Source organism: Oncorhynchus nerka, linkage group LG1 (assembly GCF_034236695.1).
Source record: "Oncorhynchus nerka isolate Pitt River linkage group LG1, Oner_Uvic_2.0, whole genome shotgun sequence".
NCBI classification, from domain to species: Eukaryota; Metazoa; Chordata; class Actinopteri; order Salmoniformes; family Salmonidae; genus Oncorhynchus; species Oncorhynchus nerka.
The window spans coordinates 44,796,554-44,819,422 of record NC_088396.1 but is presented as its reverse complement, the minus strand read 5'-3'; the positions used below and the strand labels follow the sequence as shown (position 1 = coordinate 44,819,422).

At 43.8% G+C, this 22,869-nt stretch overlaps 1 long non-coding RNA gene across 1 annotated transcript; it reads right to left on the bottom strand.

The window, feature by feature from the left end:
- Positions 1-3,520: 3,520 nt before the first annotated feature.
- Positions 3,521-21,466, bottom strand: LOC115131288 (uncharacterized). The gene is made up of 3 exons (XR_003863933.2): positions 21,278-21,466; positions 14,960-15,128; positions 3,521-3,807 (listed from the first exon to the last, which is right to left on the bottom strand). It is a non-coding gene; the product is annotated as an uncharacterized LOC115131288 (long non-coding RNA).
- Between the last annotated feature and the right edge of the window lie 1,403 nt (positions 21,467-22,869).

Below are 22,869 nucleotides of genomic sequence, written 5' to 3'. Positions count from 1 at the left end.
TACCGAGTTCAGGAAGCCGAGCTAGAGCTCTGTGAGATGTTCAAAGAGATGGGCAGACATTTAAGGAGGGTGAAATCTTACAGTTTTTGTTTTATCATTTGTTTAACTATATTTTGAAAGCATACAAGTCATTTCAAGCCTTAGTCACACAGTTTTGTTGAATAGAAAATGCATCATCAAATATTTAATATTTTAATATTTGTATCATCTTGTACTGTGTACTTGAGCTTGTGTCCTCTAATGTGACTACACTTCATTATTTCATAACACTTTTACCAGGAAGATGAGACTGTAAACTTTGTTGGAGTATGCAGCACTACTAGTTACTGTTTATGGCCCTCTCATGATATACAGTTGAAGTCGGAAGTTTACATACACTTAGGTTGGAATCATTAAAACTAGTTTTTCAACCACTCCACAAATTTCTTGTTAACAAACTATAGTTTTAGCAAGTCGGTTAGGACATCTACTTTGTGCATGACACAAGTCATTTTTCCAACAATTGTATACAGACAGATTATTTTACTTATAATTGAATGTATCACAATTCCAGGGGGTCAGAAGTTTACATACACTAAGTTGAATGTGCCTTTAAACAGCTTGGAAAATTTCAGAAAATGATGTCATGGCTTTCGAAAGCTTCTGAGGCTAATTGACATCATTTGAGTCAATTGTAGGTGTCAATGTATTTCAAGGCCTACCTTCAAACTCAGTGCCTCTTTGCTTGACATCATCGGAAAATCAAAAGAAATCAGCCAAGACCTCAGAAAAAATGTGTACAAGTCTGGTTCATCCTTGGGAGCAATTTCCAAACGCCTGAAGGTACCACATTCATCTGTACAAACAATAGTACGCAAGTATTAACACCATGGGACCACGCAGCCATCATACCGCTCAGGAAGGAGACGCGTTCTGTCTCCTAGAGATGAACGTACTTTAGTGAGAAAAGTGCAAATCAATCCCACAACAACAGCAAAGGATCTTGTGAAGAAGCTGGAGGAAACAGGTACAAAAGTATCTATATCCACAGTAAAACGAGTCCTATATCGACATAACCAGCAAGGAAGAAGCCACTGCTCCAAAACTGCCATAGAAAAAGCCAGACTACAGTTTGCAACTGCACATGGGGACAGAGATCATACTTTTTGGAGAAATGTCCTCTGGTCTGATGAAACAAAAATAGAACTGTTTGGCCATAATGACCATTGTTATGTTTGGAGGAAAAAGTGGGAGGCTTGCAAGCCAAAGAACACCATCCCAACTGTGAAGCACGGGGTTGGCAGCATCATGTTGTGGGGGTGCTTTGCTGCAGGAGGGACTAGTGCACTTCACAACATAGATGGCATCATGAGGTAGGAAAATTATGTGGATATATTGAAGCAACATCTCAAGACAGTCTCAGTCAGGAAGTTAAATCTTGGTCACAAATGGGTCTTCCAAATGGACAATGACCCCAAGCATAGTTCCAAAGTTGTGGCAAAATGGCTTAAGGACAACAAAGTCAAGGTATTGGAGTGGCCATCACAAAGCCCTGACCTCAATCCTATAGAAAATGTGTGGGCAGAAGTGAAAAAGTGTGTGCAAGCAAGGAGGCCTACAAACCTGACTCAGTTACACCAGCTCTGTCAGGAGGAATGGGACAAAATGTACCCAACTTATTGTGGGAAGCTTGTGGAAGGCTACCTGAAATGTTTGAAGTTAAACAATTTAAAGGCAATGCTACCAAATACTAATTGAGTGTATGTAAACTTCTGACCCACTGGGAATGTGATGAAATAAATAAAAAGCTGAAATAAATAATTCTCTCTACTATAATTCACATTCTTAAAATAAAGTGGTGATCCTAACTGACCAAAGACAGGGTATTTTTTTACTAGGATTAAATGTCAGGAATTATGAAAAAAAATGAGTTTAAATGTAATTGGCTAAGGTGTATGTAAACATGTGACTTCAACTGTATCATTCATTTTGGGGATTACGTACATCTGGTTTTAAGGTAGTCAAAGACAACTCCTACTCCTTCCTCCTCGGGTGAATCTGACCTGACAGAGTAAGTGATTGGCCACTAGAGTAGAGAAGAGAAAACCATCCAAAGGTTTAGCAGCAAGGTTACTGTCCCGAGGCCATAACTTCAAAATAATCTCATCAGTATAATCCTAAAGAACCAGGATAGGGCATTTAGCCCAGCTAATAGTGGCTTGATGAGGGAAGGCCAGACAGCCGCTATAGCTGTTCCAGAGGCAGCCAGAGAGGGGAGAAGCCTCAGCCTCTGTGGCATGGACGGAGCAGTTCGTTAAAACACATTAAGATCTACTTTACAGTCATTACGAGGCTGGCGAGCTGACCCTTTAGTCAGAAGCTATAGGTCCACTCTGCAGCATCCCTATGAGGAACACTGGTCCACTCCATCTGGCATGGTGATAGGAGGCTGTGGTCAGAGCGAGGGCCCAGGGGGAAATTCCCCACGAGTGTTCAGACTTAGACAGAGATTAAGACGGAAGGAAGAGGAGCGAGGAGGACAGAGGAGGGTGGATGACATTTTGCCTTAGTAGAGCTCAGAGACCCAAAAGTCAGATAAAATCATAGTGAGTTTTTTGTGGTGATTATTCTGGGAAAATGCTGACATTATGTAATATGCATATGGCTTGCAGAATGTGACATCGGGAACAATCAGCTTTCACCAGAGACACAAAGCCCAGACATCTGCTGTGGAGAGGAGATTGGACGGTAATACCCTCACCAATATAACCTGTCCGCTCAATGTTTTCATCCAGGTTGAGCTTCAGACATGAAAATCCTAATGTAACATCCCCATGTCAGGATTTGATTTGTCATCACAACAAAAAAAATTGAATATAAAGGCCCCATAATGCATTGCAAAGAGGGAGAAAAAAAAAAGGTACACCGTACAGCACGGATCCCACTGAGACATCAAACTGACCTCCGTGCTCACAATACATGGGCCGTTTTTTTCTCATAACTGTTTCCCTGAACGTGAACCTTTGTCATTTACTGGGTTGGAACACAGAATAAAAGTAGCGCCTTCCATTGTGACACGCAAGCACTATCCATCCCAGGAGAAAAGACTCAAACGTAATGGTAGTCATGCATAAAGATGGCAGAATTTAGATATGTCATTGTTTTTTTAGTAGAGCATGTGACATGGTTCCACGTGCCAATAAATCAACACAATCTACTTTTTCATTTTTTCCAATTGCTGGCATCTTGAAGCTAAAATTGGTATCATGTATACAGTGCTAATGACCACAAAAAAAATTGTATCGGAGAGCAAAGTACAATACTTATCAAAATTAGGAATTTGTGTTAAGTGCATGGAGGCCGCCATCTTTCCATGATGTAATGCTCTGTTGACCTGTCATCGAGGTTACATCATTGTCATTTTCCTTCTAAATCTCAAGTATGGGGTATAAATAACATTTGTGTAATGGGATAAATGTTTAGGAACAATATTGCACTGGACTGATACAGTACCAGTCAAAACTTTGAACACACTAACTCATTCAAGGGTTATTCTTTATTTTTACTATTTTCTACATTATAGAATAATAGAGAAAACATCAAAACTATGAAATAACACATATGGAGTCATGTAGAAAACCAAAAAAGTATTAAACAGATCAACATAGATTTATTATTTAGATTCTTCAAAGTAGCCACCTTCTGCCTTGATGACAGATGTGCACACTCTTGACATTCTCTCAACCAGCTTCACTTGGAATGCTTTTCTAACAGTGTTGAAGGAGTTCCCACATATGCTGATCACTCGTTGGCTGCTTTTTCTTCACTCTGCAGTCAAAAAAAAAAAATCTAATTTATTTGTCACATACACATGGTTAGCAGATGTTAATGCAAGTGTAGTGAAATGCTTGTGCTTCTAGTTCCGACAATGCAGTATTAACCAACGAGTAATCTAACCTAACAATTCCAAAACTACTACCTTATACACACAAGTGTAAAGGGATATAGAATATATACATAAATATATATGAATGAGTGATGGTACAGAATGGCATAGGCAAGATGCAGTAGATGGTATCGAGTACAGTATATACATATGAGATGAGTAATGTAGGGTATGTAAACATTATATTAAGTAGCATTGTTTAAAGTGGCTAGTGATATATTTTACATCAATTTCCATTATTAAAGTGGCTGGAGTTGAGTCAGTGTGTTGGCAGCAGCCACTCAATGTTAGTGGTGGCTGTTTAACAGTCTGATGGCCTTGAGATAGAAGCTGTTTTTCAGTCTCTCGGTCCCTGCTTTGATGCACCTGTACTGACCTCGCCTTCTGGATGATAGCGGGGTGAACAGGCAGTGGCTCGGGTGGTTGTTGTCCTTTATGGCCTTCCTGTGACATCGGGTGGTGTAGGTGTCCTGGAGGGCAGGTAGTTTGCCCCCGGTGATGCGTTGTGCAGACCTCACTACCCTCTGGAGAGCCTTACGGTTCTGGGCGGAGCAGTTGCCGTACCAGGCGGTGATACAGCCTGACAGGATGCTCTCGATTGTGCATCTGTAAAAGTTTGTGAGTGCTTTTGGTGACAAGCCAAATTTCTTCAGCCTCCTGAGGTTGAAGAGGCGCTGCTGCGCCTTCTTCACAATGCTGTCTGTGTGGGTGGACCAATTCAGTTTGTCTGTGATGTGTACGCCGAGGAACGTAAAATGTACTACCCTCTCCACTACTGTCCCATCGATGTGGATAGGGGGGTGATCCCTCTGCTGTTTCCTGAAGTCCACAATCATCTCCTTAGTTTTGTTGACGTTGAGTGTGAGGTTATTTTCCTGACACCACACTTCGAGGGCCCTCACCTCCTCCCTGTAGGCCGCCTCGTCGTTGTTGGTAATCAAGCCTACCACTGTAGTGTCGTCCGCAAACTTGATGATTGAGTTGGAGGCATGCATGGCCACGCAGTCGTGGGTGAACAGGGAGTACAGGAGAGGGCTCAGAACGCACCCTTGTGGGGCCCCAGTGTTGAGGATCAGCAGGGTGGAGATGATGTTACCTACCCTCACCACCTGGGGGCGGCCCGTCAGGAAATCCAGTACCCAGTTGCACAGGGCGGGGTCGAGACCCAGGGTCTCGAGCTTGATGACGAGTTTGGAGGGTACTATGGTGTTAAATGCTGAGCTGTAGTCGATGAACAGCATTCTCACATAGGTATTCCTCTTGTCCAGATGGGTTAGCGCAGTGTGCAGTGTGGTTGAGATTGCATCGTCTGTGGACCTATTTGGGTGGTAAGCAAATTGGAGTGGGTCAAGGGTGTCAGGTAGGGTGGAGGTGATATGGTCCTTGACTAGTCTCTCAAAGCACTTCATGATGACGGAAGTGAGTGCTACGGGGCGGTAGTCGTTTAGCTCAGTTACCGTAGCTTTCTTGGGAACAGAGACAATGGTGGCCCTCTTGAAGCATGTGGGACAGCAGACTGGGTTAAGGCTTGATTTAATATGTCCAACTCATCCCAAACCATCTCAAATGGGTTGAGATTGGGTGATTGCGGAGGCCAGGTCATCTGATGCAGCACTCTATCACTCTCATTCTTGGTCAAATAGCCCTTACACAGCTTGGAGGTGTTTCGGATCCTTGTCCTGTAGAAAAACAAATGATAGTCCCACTCAGTGCAAACCAGATGGGATGGCGTATCGCTGCAGAATGCTGTGGTAGCAATACTGGTTAAGTGTGCCTTGAATTCTAAATAAATTACTAACAGTGTCACCAGCAAAGCACCCCCACACCATCACACCACCTCCTCCATGCTTCACGGTGGGAACTAGACATGCAAAGATATTCCGTTCACCAACTCTGCATCTTCCAAAGACACGGCGGTTGGAACCAAAAATCTCAAATTTGGACTCAACAGACCAAAGGACAAATTTCCACCAGTCTAATGTCCAGTGCTCATGTTTCTTGGCACAAGCAAGTCTCTTCTTATTATTGGTGTCCTTTAGTCGTGGTTTCTTTGCAGCAATTTGACCATGAAGGCCTAATTCACACAGTATCCTCTGAACAGTTAATGTTGAGATGTGCCTGTTACTTGAACTTTGTGAAGCATTTATTTGTGCTGCAATTACTGAGGCTGGTAACTCTAATGAACGTATCCTCTGTAGCAGAGGTGACTCTGGGTCTTCCTTTCCTGTGGCGGTCCACATGAGAGCCAGTTTCATCATAGTGCTTGATGGTTCTTGCGACTGCACTTGAAGAAACGTTAAAAGTTCTTGAAATTTTCCGGATTGACTGACCTTCATGTCTTAAAGTAATGATGGACTGTCATCTCTCTTTGCTTATTTGAGCTGTTCTTGCCATAATATGGACTTGATATTTTAACAAATAGGGCTATCTTCTATATATCACCCCTACCTTGTCACAACACAACTGGTTTTAATGCATTAAGAAGGAAAGAAATTCCATAAAATTACTTTAAACAAGGCACACCTGTTCATGGAAATGCATTCCAGGTGACTACCTCATGAAGCTGCTTGAGAGAATGCCAAGAGTGTACACAGCTGCATCAAGCCAAAGGGTGGCTACTTTGAAGAATCTAAAATATATTTGGATTTGTTTAACACTTTTTTTCATTACTACAGTGCCTTGCGAAAGTATTCGGCCCCCTTGAACTTTGCGACCTTTTGCCACATTTCAGGCTTCAAACATAAAAATATAAAACTGTATTTTTTGTGAAGAATCAACAACAAGTGGGACACAATCATGAAGTGGAACGACATTTATTGGATATTTCAAACTTTTGGAAAATCAAAAACTGAAAAATTGGGCGTGCAAAATTATAAGTATAAACACCATGGGACACACGCAGCCGTCATACAGCTAGGAAGGAGACGCGTTCTGTCTTCAAGAGATGAATGTACTTTGGTGAGAAAAGTGCAAATCAATCCCAGAACAACAGCAAAGAACCTTGTGAAGATGCTGGAGGAAACAGGTACAAAAGTATCTATATCCACAGTAAAACTAGTCCTATATCGACATAACCTGAAAGGCTGCTCAGCAAGGAAGAAGACACTGCTCCAAAACCGCCATAAAAAAGCCAGACTATGGCTTGCAACTGCACAAAGATCATACTTTTTGGAGAAATGTCATCTGGTCTGATGATACAAAAATAGAACTGTTTGGCTATAATGACCACCGTTATGTTAGGAGGAAAAAGGGGGAGGTTTGCAAGCCGAAGAACACCATCCCAACCGTGGAGCACGGGGGTGGCAGCGTCATGTTGTGGGTGTGATTTGCTGCAGGAGGGACTGGTGCACTTCACAAAATAGATGGCATCATGAGGAAAGAAACTTATGTGGATTTATTGATGCAAAATCTCAAGACATCAGTCAGGAGGTTATATCTTGGTCGCAAATGGGTCTTCCAAATGGACAATGACCCCAAGCATACTTCCAAATTTGTGACAAAATGGCTTAAGGACAACAAAGTCAAGGTATTGGAGTGACCATCACAAAGCCCTGACCTCAATCCCATAGAAAATTTGTGGGCAGAACTGAAAAAGCGTGTGCGAGCAAGGAGGCCTACGAACCTGACTCGGTTACATCAGCTCTGTCAGGAGGAATGGGCCAAAATTCACCCAACTTACTGTGGGAATCTTGTGGAAGGCTACCCGAAACGCTTGACAAAAGTTAAACAATTTAAAGGCAATGCTACCAAATTCTAATTGAGTGTATGTAAACTTCTTACACACCCATTATTCTGATATTTCACAATCTTAAAATAAATTGGTGATCCTAACTGACCTAAGACAGGGAATTTTTACTCTGATTAAATGTCAGGAATTGTGAAAAACTGAGTTTAAATGTATTTGGCTAAGGTGTATGTAAATTCCCGACTTCAACTGTATTTTACAATGTGAAGTATTATTATTAAAAAAAAATGTATAAACATGTATTTACATTTTTTGTTATTGAGAATGTGTGACGCACATTTCAGACTTGCCATGTGCTAAAAGTAAATGATGTCACCACTGAACAGATGCCAATGCGTTTTAGCTAATGTTTGGTATTAAGGACAAATCACCAATACAGGGTTTGATCTTTAATTCGTTCCTAATCATCACAGTTAGTTCCCCCGAACTTCAAATACACTATATGGACCTAATTGTGGTCGTTCCTGGCACACGAGCAACTGAAAACCGAGGCACCACCGTACCTGCAGTTTGGCTGTACACTGTCATCATACTTTGGGCTGAGCTCTTATTCCATACATACTGTACTCAAATGTGAGGGGGTGGGGGAATAGTAGACCAACCCGACCGACAGCTGTTTTCATCATGTCACCGATGAGCTTAAACATGGGTGGTTTAATGAGGAAAGCTAGGCTTCCCCCTCCTCCAGCCCCTACCCTTCTCCCCCTCTCCTCTCCCTCCACCTACCCTCGCAGTCAGGGTGACCGCCGGCCAGTGACTGGAGAGTAATCAAAGAGGACATTGTGGGACGAGTGTCGGGTCGTCTGATAAGATGACAGGCTTAGGAGCCAAATGGTGACAGTGGATTAAACCCTCGAGGGGCGGGGCAGAGCGGGACGGGGCTGGGCAGAGCTGGGCTGGCTGGGTGGTCGGGTGAGGTTTAGGGTAGGGTAGGGCAGAGCAGAGCGAGGCTGGCTAGCCTGTGCTGGCTGGGAGAGTGGCTGGCTGGATGTTTGAGTGACTTGTGAAATTTATGGTGGGCAGAGCGAGGCTGGCTATTATGGGCAGGCTGGGTTGGTGGCTGGCTGGCTGGGTAATTGGGTTGGTGGCTGGCTGGCTAGCTGGCTGAGTGGGTGGCTGGCTGGCTGGCTGGCTGGGTTGATGGCTGGCTGGCTGGGTTGATTGGTTGATGGCTGGGTTGATGGCTGGCTGGTTAGGTTGATGGCTTGCTGGCTAGGTTGATGGCTGGCTGGCTAGATTGATGGCTGGCTGGCTGGCTGGCTGGCTAGGTGGGTGGGTGGCTGAGTGGGTGGGTGGGTGGCTGAGTGGGTGGGTGGCTGGTTTGATGGCTGGATTGACAGCTGCCTGGCTGGGTTGATGGCTGGGTGGCTGGCTGGTTGAGGTGGCTGGGTGAGTGGCTAGCTGGGTTGGTGTCTGGGTGGCTGGCTGGTTGAGGTGGTTGGGTGAGTGGCTGGCTGGTTGGGGTGAGGTTTAGGGAGATGTACCTCATTGTCTTTGTCTCTAACTCGATGTCATGATCAAGATTAGAAGTTCAGATTGGAGTACACAAGTACACGGTAATATAATTCTGTTGAACAACGGTGGCCCGTTCCTGTAGGTTCATGCTCTACAACATCCGCAGAGTACGACCCTGCCTCACACAGGAAGCGGCGCAGGTCCTAATCCAGGCACTTGTCATCTCCCGTCTGGATTACTGCAACTCGCTGTTGGCTGGGCTCCCTGCCTGTGCCATTAAACCCCTACAACTCATCCAGAACGCCGCAGCCCGTCTGGTGTTCAACCTTCCCAAGTTCTCTCACGTCACCCCGCTCCTCCGCTCTCTCCACTGGCTTCCAGTTGAAGCTCGCATCCGCTACAAGACCATGGTGCTTGCCTACGGAGCTGTGAGGGGAACGGCACCTCAGTACCTCCAGGCTCTGATCAGGCCCTACACCCAAACAAGGGCACTGCGTTCATCCACCTCTGGCCTGCTCGCCTCCCTACCACTGAGGAAGTACAGTTCCCGCTCAGCCCAGTCAAAACTGTTCGCTGCTCTGGCCCCCCAATGGTGGAACAAACTCCCTCACGACGCCAGAACAGCGGAGTCAATCACCACCTTCCGGAGACACCTGAAACCCCACCTCTTTAAGGAATACCTAGGATAGGATAAAGTAATCCTTCTCCCCCCTTAAAAGATTTAGATGCACTATTGTAAAGTGGCTGCTCCACTGGATGTCATAAGGTGAATGCACCAATTTGTAAGTCGCTCTGGATAAGAGCGTCTGCTAAATGACTTAAATGTAATGTAAATGTTTTCGTTAGAATAGAATAAAACTTGGTCGAACCAGGATGGACATTTTTCTTTGGCATCACCTTCCATTAAAAGGATCACAGGCATTGTCACATCAGGACATTAATACATTCACTCACAACTGACCATTGTCCCAACTGCACTAGATAGATTAGTACATATACCGATACAATTTACTTTGCATTTAGTAGTCCAACAGCACAAGGAACAAAGGAATATTTGAACACATTCTTCTTGGCCATGGGCATTATGAAGTGCCGGCCAGAGAGAAGCCTCTCCAACTGATTGTGTAGAGGGTGGGTAAACAAGAGGATCAGTCTCCAGTCAATCCATAAAGAAAGTCAAAGTGAGAGAATCATCTGAATACAATTCACAGTAAGGGGATATGCACCATCAACATTCTAATACAAATAGTGTAATTAACCAACCAGACAAAGTCTGAATATTTTCACTTTTCAACATAGCTTCAAGCTACTAAATAACCTACAGAATACATTGAATGCTCTATTAAGTGTTAATTTCTTAAGCAAAATGACCCTGTTGATCCCATGGTAAATAAATCCCATCAGTCAGTCTACTGTCTGTCTACACAACCCCTGTTTAACACAAACCCCTCTCACTAAGCCAGTAGACCCAGGCTGCCTTTCAGATTCCTCTGCTCCATCGCTTTAATGTTTCCAATTAGTCCCCACAGTCCCACGGCTAAACAGCCTCACCAAGGCTCACCGAGGCACGTGGCAACAACTGCCTTCAGATGTCCAGAATCTGGAAAACTGTCAACATTCCTTGGGGTGGTTTTCTCTTCATAGGTTCTCCATGTGGGGTGGCGGATACAACAACAATCTCTCTAATCAGAAACTAATGCAAAACCGGTTTACCTCTCCATTTTTCACACATCACAGTATTCACCTAAACGTCTAGATGTGTCTGTCTCATCAGTCAAACAGTAACACACCACCTTTACTGTATAGCAGGACACAACGGACAAGACAAATTAAGTAATTGTGGATAGTGTTGGGACTAAACATTATTTGTGTCCTCCCGTTTAAAAGTGTTACCATCTTCATCTGTTGCGAAAACGTCCAGTTGCATTTGAACTTTGTCAAATGAACGTTTCAAACAGGATATCCTGCCATCTGCTCCTCCAGCAGACTCATTCCAGGAGTCAGTCATTTGAGACCTGAGCTGACTGACTTGACTGCTTCTTCACAAGGAGCCACATCAATGGCTTTTAAAGGTAGCCAAAAAAAGAACAACCTTTTCCCAATCAACTTAAAAGTTTTCTTCAGTTATCTGCAGTGAGTTAAGGGACTTTAATGAAAACCGGTCATCAGTGGGAGGTCCTAAAGGACGTGCAACGCTTTCATGCAGAGTTGAAACCTGCATTGATATCTTTTCATGGAAGAACATGAAAGAGTCCCTTCTTTTTCCCTTTAACAATGGAGAACCTGTTCCAAATAACCCTACATACCCTTGGTTCTTTCCACATTCTTTGTGAGAAAATTAAATAACAATAGACTAATCTTGATCAATCTGGTTTCCCTCCCACTTGAGCACCTGACGGCGTTCTGTTCTCCGGAGAAACAGAAATACACGCTGCCTGACAGCTACACAAACACCTCAGAGAGAACTGGGGTGAATGGGGAGACTGCAGTGGGGTCCCAGAATCTGGCACCTGCTGATTATCTGCATGTTGATTTAATTACACACCAGACCTCTGAATTGACAATCCTCAAAGAAATTCAATGTCCTGCTGTTCCACCATGATAAATGTGATAGCTTTGTCTCTCACTGCAGGTTTTTGCTGGCTCAGGTCAATCGCAATTCAATTACAAATTACACCTCTCTAAAGCCGAGTGATAGATGGATACCGAAAACACACACTATCCAGATGATTTGAGTGCTTGGACTGAGAGAACATTTCAGAGACAATGAAAACACAAATACAGAACAATCATCTGGTGTTCCTTTGAGAGTTTTATCTTTTCAAAGAGCTGGACTAACTGTGTTTGGAAATGGACCGCAGGCATGTTTAGGGATTGTTGGCCATGCATATAATCGCTTACTTACACTCCGTGAGTTTGCTTTGGATCAGGCAAATTACCATCTGAAATTACCATCTGAAAATCACTCTGGGCGAGAGGCCTTCGTCATCCTTGTCATCTCACTTTCAGTATTTCTTACCCCAGCTAATATCCAGGGAAACATGTGGAAATACACACACAGATTCTGCTCATCATTGCTTTCAATGTACTTAAAATTTCAAAAGGCAAAATAAATACTCTCTAAATACTATAAACAAACCTTACTCTTAATCTAGACACAAAAGCTCGCTAGTTATGTGGTTATGCATTATCATGTTAAACCTATCCCCGTGAGGGTATATGTGCATCCAGCATAAATCGGAGTGGACTCAAATCACATAACTCACTCGCTCTAATTGGAAAGGCCATAAAATAAAGTCTGCGTGACACAATAACTGCAGGCAGGGTCACACACTCTCACACACAAGTTTCATGGAGAGGGAACTCCCAAGGGGACGTAGGCCTACATAATTAGCTATAATATGCCAAAAGAGTATGCTCAGAGCAACTTGGGTGAGCGACGGAAACTGCTTTCATCTTTTCCATAAAGGCAAGGCTGGCAAGAAAGCAAGCCGAGGATTCGCAAAAGAAACCGCATCAGGTGTTTGTCAGTTCCTATTCAATAAACGCCACGCTGCCCCGATGAAAATATTAGGCATTATGGTTTGGCTTAAAAATGGGATACCATGTAAGACCTTCCAGCTGTGTGTGATACATCAGAGAATTGTTCAAGCAGTGACACAGACGACGGGGAGACATGCACAAACCTGTGCAACCAATTGTCAGACTTTGTCAGAATAAATTTGGAGTTTCAATATTAATATTTAAGTTTAAACTGTTACGATGTTCTCGCTTTCATGTGAAGAACTGTTGTTGATTTGTTCTCTGATAAGAAGCTGGCCCTCTCTGTTGCATCGGGTTTTGGAGTGCTTCGCAGAGAGTACATTGTTTTTGAACAGAGCAATAAGATAGTACCACCCCTCGTCACTGATCCGAGACAACAGCTTATTAATATAGTACCACCCCTCGTCACTGATCCGAGACAACAGCTTATTAATATAGTACCACCCCTCGTCACTGATCCGAGACAACAGCTTATTAATATAGCACCACCCCTCGTCACTGATCCGAGACAACAGTTTATAAATATAGTACCACACCTCGTCACTGATCCGAGACAACAGCTTATAAATATAGCACCACCCCTCGACACTGATCCGAGACAACAGCTTATAAATATAGTACCACCCCTCGTCACTGATCCGAGAAAACAGCTTATTAATATAGTACCACCCCTCGTCACTGATCCGAGACAACAGCTTATTAATATAGTACCACCCCTCGTCACTGATCCGAGACAACAGCTTATAAATATAGCACCACCCCTCGACACTGATCCGAGACAACAGCTTATAAATATAGCACCACCCCTCGACACTGATCCGAGAAAACAGCTTATAAATATAGCACCACCCCTCGACACTGATCTGAGACAACAGCTTATAAATATAGTACCATCCCTCATCACTGATCTGAGACAACAGCTTATAAATATAGCACCACCCCTCGACACTGATCCGAGACAACAGCTTATAAATATAGTACCACCCCTCGACACTAAACTCAGAAAAAAAAAGAAAATTCCTCTCACTGAGTTTATTTTCAGCAAACTTAACATGTGTAAATATTTATATGAACATAACAAGAGTCAACAACTAAGACATAAACTGAACAAGTTCCACAGACATGTGACTAACAGAAATTGAATAATATGTCCCTGAAAAAAGGTGGTGTCAAAATCAAAAGTCATTATCTGGTGTGGCCACCAGCTGCAGTAAGTACTGCAGTGCATCTCCTCATGGGCTGCACCAGATTTGCCAGTTCTTGCTGTGAGATGTTACACCACACTTCCACGAACGCACCTGCAAGTTCCCGGAAATTTCAGGCGCGAATGGCCCTAGCCCTCACCCTCAGATCCAACAGGTCCCAGACATACTCAATGGAATTGAGATCCGTGCTCTTCGCTGGCCTGGTCTGCCACTGCGAGGACAATCAGCTGTCTGTCTCCCTGTAGTGCCGTCTTAGGCGTCTCACAGTACGGACATTGCAATTTATTGCCCTGGCCACATCTGCAGTCCTCATGCCTCCTTGCAGCATGCCTAAGGCATGTTCACGCAGATCAGCAGGGACCCTGGGCATCTTTCTTTTTTCAGAGTCAGTAGAAAGGCATCTTCAATGTCCTAAGTTTTCATAACTGTGACTTTAATTGCCTACCGTCTGTAAACTGTTAGTGTCTTAACAACCGTTCCACAGGTGCATGTTCATTAATTGTTTATGGTTCATTGAACAAGCATGAGAAACAGTGTTAAAACCCTTTACAATGAAGATCTGTGAAGTTGGATTTTTAAGAATTATCTTTGAAAGACAGGGTCCTGAAAAAGTGATGTTTCATTCTTTGCTGAGTTTATGTTCCTTACACTGATGAAGAACTTAAAGAGATAACAAACAATGTTTTCTTAATGTTGCCACCTCTGACCATCTCACCCAAACACTTCACACAGGTCCACTAAACACCGAAATCTGTAACATCACTTCGACATCTGCAATGTCACACCGAAATCTGTAACGTCACGCCGACATCTGTAACATATACACAGGACAGTACGGATGAGAGTGATAGATGGGCTTCAACAAAACAGGATATTAAAGCTCCGTAGTCACTTCTAATCTTGACTTACAGAACTAACTTCTTTCCAGTCAGTCAGATTGCCATTAACCATGCTTCCAAACCCTATCAGCTCTCTGGGTCGGATTAGGAGCCTGCAACGCTCTCTCTCTCAACTCTGCTTCCTTTAATCAGTGGCCTGGTTATCCCTAGAAGGCAAATGACTGTAGCCAAGGATGATGACACTGACCTTGTGACATGGGGGGATTGGATGGGGAAGTGGAGGACCCGGCCCTTTGGGCAGATGAGCTTGTCCAGGTCTTAGGGCCTGTGGTCCGGAATCATCTTCATGAAGGACGAAATGGAGGACAGGAAGGACTCCATGTTGAAAAAAGAGGAGTTGAACATCTTCCACCTAGCTGGGGGGGGGGGGGGGAAAGAGGGTGCACACAGTCAGTGTCACACACACACATGCACACACACACACACACACAAAGTGACACTGCTGTGCCGTTCATTTGCAAATTCTGTGTGCCACATGGAAAGGTTCAGCATAGTGTGCATTTATCTCTACAGTCTAAAATGGCTCCCATTCTCTTTCATTACAAAGAAAGCCCTGCATTATAATTCAAATTAGCAAAGCAATCTGGCTTGAATCCAATCAAACATCTCTTAATGATCCATTCCCTTTGAGTAGCGTATTATTTAATGCTGCCATATTTGACTGGGTTAATGCCATTAAAGTAGATTGAGTGGGCCTTGCAGAACTGGCTTATTAACGCGTTTCCCCACGCAGATCAACAACAATGACTTTTCTTTAGAGTGCCTCTCTCTTTACTGTTTGCCCTCTGATTAATGACAACGCAGTCGCTCGACACAAGTGACTTTAATTGCCCAGAGAGCATCATGTTGGCCTATCGCAATTAACCAATCATGTTGCGCACCTCTGACATGCTCATTAAGACAAACTATTACCGTATGAATAGTGTTGTTGTTATTTTAAATACACAGAGTAATTATGCGTGCTGCTAATTTTTCCTTGCTTGTTTGGGCTCTTGTTTCTTGGGACAGCTGTTTGCTTTGACGTTAGTTTTGTCCATGTTAACTGTGATAATAAGGTACACACACATGGCACCAAATCCATTGTGTACTGTACAGTCAAGGCCAGGTTAATCTTCACCATGGTTGCATCCATACTGGAAGTGTCTGTCCTGACTCTTGCGGCCTGGATAGACCAGCTGGTTCTGGCGGAAGTATAGCACATTTTTCAGTGTGGCCAGGTCAGGGCACAGGACCACCAGCTCAGACAGGTTCAGTACCCTGAGGACCAGACCACACTAGACCAGAACACAGCACAGTGGGTCAGGATGGTGAGTTCATCTATCTGCAAATACATGAATTCCTCACTAACAAATGCCAAGCCTTACTTCCTAATCCTCTATGTGCCTACTACTGTGTGACTAAAATGAAACTTTGGGAGGTGAGAGAGAACTGTCTTTTTTAGCTGAGCCATGTCAGAATTAAATGTTCCCTCCGATGCCAACCTCTAAAATTCATTTAATAGCCATTGGTTAAAACCAACAGGTAAAACATTAACATCACCCAGATGGATAATCCACCCAGCCTTGCCTGGTTCACTAACTACTTCTCAGATAGAGTTCAGTGTGTCAAATCAGAGGTTCTGTTGTCCGGACCTCTGGCAGTCTCTATGGGGGTGCCACAAGGTTCAACAATTCTCGTGCCGACTCTTTTCTCTGTATGGATCAATGATGTCGCTCTTGCTGCGGGTGATTCTTTGATCCACCTCTACGCAGACGACACCATTCTGTATACATCTGGCCCTTCTTTGGACAGTGTTAACAAACCTCCAAACGAGCTTCAACGCCATACAACACTCCTTCTGTGGCCTCCAACTGCTCTTAAATGCTAGTAAAACGCATGCATGCTCTTTAACCGATCGCTGCCCGCACCTGCCCGCCCGACTAGCATCACTACTCTGGACTTAGAATATGTTGACAACTATAAATACCGATCCTTGACTTCAGCGATGTCATTTACAAATTAACTTCCAACACTCTACTCAGCAAATCTGTTTTGTCACCAAAGCCCCATATACTACCCACCACTGCGACCTGTATGCTCTCGTTGGCTTGTCCTCGCTACATATTCGTCGCCAAACCCACTGGCTCCAGGTCATCTATAAGTCTTTGCTAGCTATAGCTCCGCCTTATCTCATCTCACTGGTCACCATAGCAACGCGCTCCAGCAGGTATATTTCACTGGTCATCCCCAAAGCCAACACCTCCTTTGGCCGCATTTCCTTTCAGTTCTCTGCTGCCAATGACTGGAACGAATTGCAAAAATCACTGAAATTGGAGACTTATATCTCCCTCACTAACTTTACGCGTCAGTTGTCAGAGCAGCTTACCGATCGCTGCAGCTGTACCCAGCCCATCTGTTAATAGCCCCTCCAACCAAACACCTACCTCATCCCCATATTTGTTTGTTTTTCTGCTCTTTTGCACACCAGTATTTCTACTTGCACATCCTCATCTGCACATATTTCACTCCAGTGTAAATTGATAAATTGTAATTCTTTGCCACTATTGGCCTATTTATTGCCTTACCCCCTTACTTCATTTGCAGACACTGTATACAGATTTTTCTACTGAATTATTGACGGTACGTTTGTTTCCCATGTGTAACTCTGTGTTGTTGTATGTGTCCCACTGCTTTGCTTTATCTTGGCCAGGTTGCAGTTGTAAATGAGAACTTGTTCTCAACTGGCCAACCTGGTTAAATAAAGGTGAAATAAAAAATATATAAAAAAATGAATAGGGTGCATGAGTGATGGGCATTAGAGAAACCAAGACTGTTGAGTTTGCTGATAAGAATACGGTTGATTGACAGAGTCGAAAGCCTTGGCCAGGTCGATGAAGATGGCTGGATAGTACTCTCTTTTATCGATGGCAGTTATGATATCGTTTAGGACCTTGAGCGTGACTGAGGTGCACCCGTGCCCTGCTCGGAAACCAGATTGCATAGCGGAGAAGGTACGGTGGGATTCAAAATGGTCGGTGATCTGTTTGTTCACTTGGCTTTTGAAGACTTTAGAAAGACAGGGTAGGATAGATATAGGTCTGTAACAGTTTGGGTCTAGAGTGTCTCGCCCTTTGAAGAGGGGGATGACCGTGGCCGCTTTCCAATCTTTAGGGATCTCAGATTATACGAAAGAGAGTTTGAACAGACTAGTAATAGGGGGGGTAATTGGGCCAGTTGCTGTGGGTTGTGCAGAGCTGTTGGCCGGGGTAGGGGTAGCCAGGTGGAAAGCATGGCCAGCCGTAGAGAAACGCTTATTAAAATTCTCGATTATCATGGATTTATCAGTGGTGACAGTGTTTCCTAGTCTCAGTGCAGTGGGTAGCTGGGAGGAGGTACTTTTATTCTCCATGGTCTTTACAGTGTCCCAAAACTTTTGGGGATTCGTGCTACAGGATGCAAATGTCTGTTAGAAAAAGCTAGCCTTTGCTTTCTAACTGACTGTGTGTATTGGTTCCTGACTTCCCTGAAAAGTTGCATATCGTGGGGACTATTCGATGCTAGTACAGTACGCCCCAAAGTGTTGTTGTGCTGGTCAAGGGCAGTCAAGTCTGGAGTGAACCAAGGGCTATATCTGTTCTTAGTTCTAATTTTTTTTAAAGGGGCATGCTTATTTAAGATGGTGAGCAAATTACTTTTAATGAACAACCAGGCATCCTCTACTGACGGGATGAGGTCAATATCCTTCCAGGATACCCGGGCCAGGTCGATTAGAAAGGGCTGCTCACAGAAGTGTTTTAGGGAGCGTTTGACAGTGATGGGGGGTGGTTGTTTGACCGCAGACCCATAACGGACGCAGACAATAAGGCAGTGATAGCTGAGATCCTGGTTGAAAACAGCAGAGGTGCATTTAGAGAGCAAGTTGGTCAGGATGATATCTTTGAGGGTGCACATTTACGGATTTGGGGTTGTACCTGGTAGGTTCTTTGATAATTTGCGTGAGATTGAGGGCGTCTAGCTTAGATTGTAGGACGGCCGGGGTGTTAAGCATATCCCAATTTAGGTCACCTAGCAGTACGAACTCTGACGATAGATGGGGGGCAATCAATTCACATATGGTGTCCTGGGCACAGCTGGGAGCTGAGGGGGGTCTATAGCAAACGGCAACAGTGAGGAACTTATTTCTGGAGAGATTCATTAAAAGTAGAAGCTCGAACTGTTTGGGTGTAGACCTGGATAGTATGACAGAACTCTGCAGGCTATCTCTACAGTAGATTGCAATTCCGCAACCTTGGGGATGGAAATTTCAGAATTTTTGGTGACCTTCCTAAGCCAAGATTCAGATACGGTTAGGACATCACGGTTGGCAGAGAGTGCTAAAGCAGTTAATAAAGCAAACTTAGGGCGGAGGCTTCTGATGTTAACATGCATGAACCCAAGGCTTTTATGGTTGCAGAAGTCAGCAAATGAGAGCGCCTGTGGACACACAGGGCCTGGGTTAACCTCTACATCACCAGAGGAACAGAGGAGGAGTAGGATGAGGGTACGGCTAAAGGCTATAAGAACTGCATCGTTTCCACCGCAGCCCTGTGGAACACACATCTCTCTCTCTGTCTCTCTCTGCGGCGTCTCTGTATCTGTTGCGTGCTCGGTGATGAGTCTTTGAAGCTCCAGCAACTCCCTAAGTGACTTCAAGCCATGGCTCGTCCCTTCATCAGTCAGTCAGTCCCCTTTACCCATGAGCAGGACTCTTTGATGTGGTTGAGTCCACGAGCCATCGCTAAGATCACGTCCCCGTGTGCCTCTCAGACCTGGGATTAGCCCAATTTCCTAGCCTGTTTGGGCCTTCGATCAAAACCAAAAGAGGCCTACAGTACTGCACATTACAGAAATCACCCTCACCGCCTAAACTCTGTTGGTAATGCAGGGCTCTGACTCAAACCAGATGAGAGTTCTCTACTTTTAACTTGTTCCTGCCAGTAGAATAGTCCACAGGGACATCCTGTGTAGTTAAGAATTAGAAGCACAGAGTTACTTAATGTATCACTTTAGCAGGAATTTTTTTTTTTTTTTTGCTTTCCGCTTTTATTATATGAATAATAAGTAGAACATTTTGATTTGTTATGGGTTGAATTACAACTTGTTTTCACTTAGGGAAAAGGGAATATCTCGTTCTGTATCAAAAAGTATCATCAAAAAGAAGAGAAAGAGAAAATTGCTTAGTTTAGTTACTGTGTGAGCTATTACTTAGCAACATGGCACTCCATAATGTAGGCTATCTAGCCACTACCGATTTGACTACCTGTCTTCATTTTGACTGATGACCTTTTGAAGTAGGAACTCTACTGTATGTGATGTGGCTCGCCCACTGTGTTTCTTCAGTAGCAACCGTTACAGCAGTGTTGCAGATATGACAGATAAGAGATCAAAAACCAAACAAGAAGGTTACACATCAACCTGAGTGGTAGTCCTGTGGGTGTGTGGAAGGACTGCAGCATCACTGCATCGCTTTTCCAAATGTATAGTAAATCACCCCATCTTTGGCAATCTGTCAAGTACTCACCAAGTCCTGAATCAGACCAGTTTCTGCAAAGCAGAGTTTCTCATCAAATGATTATACTGCACACTCTGGCTTAACGACAAAGAAAAGTAGCTAATAAAACATGCAAGCAATTCCAACGCACAAAAAGAGGATGACTAACTACTGTTATGCATTGGGTTCGTCCCTTATTAATAAGGTGTCAAACATACGGAACCCTTTCAATTATTTTGTTTAGAAAAAAAACATTTGGGGGGGGGTGAACAATCTCAATGGAAATGGAAATGACTAAAACCAAATAGAAACTGTGTAGAAATGAAAATGAACCTGTATTTACAGTCTCTTCACGCTGTCCAGCTTGCTAACAGTAATCAAAACGAAAGATAGACAATCAGGGAGCATTGGTTCATCATTGGAAATTCTAGAAGCAATGGGATAGAGCAGGGTCTCCCAAACTCAGTCCTGGGGCCCACGTTTTGGTTTTCACCCAAGGACTACAAAGCTGATTCAAATAACCAAATCATCATCAAGATTATTTGAATCAGCTGTGTAGGGTCAGAGCAACAAAAAAAAAAGTGCACTCAGGGGGTCGAGTTTAGGAAACCCTGGGATAGAGGATTATGTTTGCAAATTTTTATGGCGAGAAAATATAATACATTTTAAGTGAAGCCATCCAGACCTTGGTGAAGACTAAATGCGACCTGCGGGCCAAAATGAGTGTGACACACCTGCTCTACATATTACCTAAACCCTCTACGTGGAAGTAAATGACGGAATGGAATCCCAATCTCTGACATCTAGTAGTGAGTGATACCAGGGTACCTTAGAATAGCTGACAACCGCATGCCCCACTCTCCATCTCACTGTAACAAAACAGAGGAATTGGATTTCCCCTATATTGAGCTCACTGTACATGGAAACTCACAAACAACGTCTTGGAAAGAGAAAACCAGTGTACGTTTTGCAACATGCCCCACATGCCCCAATTACCTAGCAACCATACTCAGGAATGTATCAATCAACTCCATCCTGCGTCTTTGTGTTAACCTGTATGAGGGGCTGGCCGGGATGGCCTGGGCTGCTGATGGCTACGCAGTCTTCCACATTCTCTCTGAACAGGTCTATCAGCTGCTTGTGGGAGCACCTCCAACAGAAGCACACTCGTGGATAGGCTATGCTGAATCTGAAGAGAGAAACATGGGATGATCATAAGCAAGGACAAAGAACACTGCAGTATGAATAGGAAATGATGGGGAAATCAGAGGTTGGCAATGAAGGCCTCCTTGGCAGGGAAAGGGAAAAGACCAGTTACATTTTGGGAAGTATAATCTATTAATTTCCTGTGGAACAAATAAAAATATGTGCTGAGCTAAGCCCACACAGTCTTTTCCAAATGTATTAGTTACAGTAAATTGACAATCACATACAAATTCGTTTTTGTAAAATAGTCATCAGAAACTCTATCTGGTCGTGTAAAGGAATGGCAAGCGCAAGGAAGAATATGAGTGATGGCGATAGAAGGAAATGGCAGCCTAAAATGCTGAGAATACATTGATATACAGGACACTGGGCTCCAGAGTGGTGCAGCGGTCTAAGGCACTGCATCTTAGTGCTAGACGCGTCACTACAGACCCTGGTTCGATTCCAGGCTGTTTCATAACAGGCCGTTAATGGTGAGTCCCACAGGGAGGCGCACAATTGGTCCAGCATCATACTATGCTAGGATTTGGCCGAGGTAGGCCGTCATTGTAAATAATGATTTGTTCTTAACTGACTTACCTAGTTAAATAAAATAAAAACTGTGTTTGAGTGCAATTTATTTTCCAATTAATTCTCTCACCATGACATCCAGTTTACATCTACAGTAAATACTGTCCTCCATCTCATTCTTCCTGCCCACAATGGGTAACTCATCGTTCGCCCACAGACTTTCCAATCAGTCAATATCTTGGTCCCTCTCTCGCTCTGAAATGCAAGTCATATCTTAAGTAGGGAATGAGCTGTGCAATATTTTTGTAAATGACAAACCCTTTAGGAGTTTAAAAGACGTGGAGTTCAGTAGAAAGTGGATGTTTTACAGGGCAAACAGAAGTTTAGGCCAATGACAAAAATCTATCTTCCTGAAAGCACAATTGTGACCCATTGATCCAAAACCCCTAATGGAATACCAAGACATACTGGCAGCATTAAATGTGTAAATAAAAGCTAAATGTAGTCTTTGTTACATATTGACATCTCTGACCTACTGTGTGTGACTCTTGTCAAGCACAAAACATTATGGACGCTTACACAGAAAAAAACGAATAATAAAAAAAAACATGTGGATAGACGATGGACCATTGCTGTATAAAGCTCGGCATAACAACAGCTAACAGAAGACAAACATCTCATCTGGAATAGAACACGAAACAACAAGTCTTAGACCACATCTCCGGGGTGATTTCCAACCGTTGCGAAATGGACCCACTGACGATCAAATCTCTCCTCACCTATACCTTTCGCCCACCTCTTCAGAGTATTCAGGGTACTGACATCTTTCCACCTCAGAAATGAACTGTCACCGTTCTCTCCCCCTCACGCTG